Source organism: Dipteris shenzhenensis, chromosome 30 (genome assembly GCF_047967505.1).
Source record: "Dipteris shenzhenensis isolate YYH24624 ecotype China chromosome 30, Dip_SZ_1.0, whole genome shotgun sequence".
NCBI classification, from domain to species: Eukaryota; Viridiplantae; Streptophyta; class Polypodiopsida; order Gleicheniales; family Dipteridaceae; genus Dipteris; species Dipteris shenzhenensis.
The window spans coordinates 36,698,198-36,700,099 of NC_141625.1; positions in this window are offsets into that span (position 1 = coordinate 36,698,198).

Here is a 1,902-nt window from a genome sequence, read left to right on the forward strand (position 1 = left end):
CCATTTACCAAGAAGTTTATCAGTGGGCAGATTGCATGAGCAGATATCAGTGGACAGATTACATATATCAGTGGGCAGATTACATGTCATGGGGGGGTCATGGGACATATTGGAGCTTGATGATTATTGGTTATTTTTATTGCATTTGTATAAATATTTAAGCTCCTTTATTGTCATAAAAAACCTTGTAAAGCCTTCTATGCTATTTTTTACATTTATTGTCATATGAAGCACCTTGTAATAAACCCGACCATCCCGACCATTCACTATTCAACGAGTATCAGTGGGCTGCATAAGTGGATATCATGTGGGCTGCATAAGTGGATATCAGTGGAATAGTTTTTAGTGGGTAGATTGCATCAGTTGGGTATCAGTGCACAGATATCAATGGATGGACAGATGTCATCACGAAGATTGAAGCTTTATGACTAGAGGGCAAATCAATGGATGGACAGATTACATGTCTTCACGAAGATTGAAGCTTTATCACTAGATGACATTTTATATTACTGTAAAGCTTTATTGGCTAATTTTTTACATTTGTACAAATATTTAAGCCTTGTAAAGCCTTCTAGGCTATTTCCCACATTTATTGCCATATGAAGCCTTGTAAAGCCTTTTGGGCTATTTTCCACATTTATTGTATCAAGGGTTGTATATTGTACTTTACTTGTATGTATCTAAATTCTTCATTATCTTTTCTTGTAGGATTATGGAGCAATCAACTAATGTGGTGGCTATCCTAAATGACTCTGAGATCAGAGAATGGGTTTCTGATGTCACTTTGAATTTCAAAGGAAAGGAATATAGCCCCAATGGCTTTGGTAGGTGGACTCGATATCACATGGGCAAAAGAGCTTGGTTTCTTCATCAAAAGGAAAAGAGACTCTTTCTACTTATGTCAAAAAGGGAGTTCAATGGTGTTGAAGATCCATGGGATGCTACTTTCTTCAAAAAAGATATGACTTCAAGCCTTGTGATAGGCATAATGATAGAGCCAAAAGAGACCTTTGTGGATATTTTTACAAAGAGTTCAGATCCTGAAGTTGGTGGTCTTCATATTGTTGTGTCAAGGAGAGACTCAAAGACCTTTGTGATGACTCCTCCTCAACCATCTAAGTTTCCAGAGCTACAAAGTGCATTGGAGACTCTTTCATATACTTGGGAGCAATTTCCTAGTGTGGTGGCAAAAAGGATGCATGCAAGGATAATGTTTGAGTACTTTCAAGATGCACAATATGCTCCTCATATTCAAGGATATTCACATGAAGGAGATCAAAAAGCTCAGACTTCGATGCAGGGACAAGAAGAACAGGCACATTGTAACAAACATGTAGAACATGAGCGCAAACTTCTAGAGCAAGAAATGGTGGATGTAACTAAGGATGATGAAACACAAGCCTTGAGTGCACGGGAATTAAAAAAAATTGAAGAAGATCAAGGTCGATCCACTGCAGTTATGCTAGAAGCTCTTGCTAGCAAACCACGACGTGAAATGCAAAAGGCTAGTACTGCAAGAGCCACAGTTCCAAGCAGTAAAAAAAGACATCGTCCCACTGTAGAGAGAGATAATGTGGATAAAAAATAGTTAAAAGAAGGGAAAGATGAAGAAGACTCAAAACCCGAGGCTGAAGATGATCAGGATGAACTCACATCAATCAAAAATCTTAATCTGCGTCTTAATGAAGCAGTTACAGATGATGATGTGGGATATATCTAGGGTCAAAGGACGTGGTTTGTGAATGCCAAAGATGTGGAAGCTGCAGCTCTCTTTACTAATAGCCGAAGCCTTGATATATCCTATGCAATGCAAATATACGAGGCTTTGAGAGATGGTAAGAAACCTGTGGCAAGCAATGTGGTCTTGTGTCCAATAATGTTTTGTCCAATCAAAAATAGTTT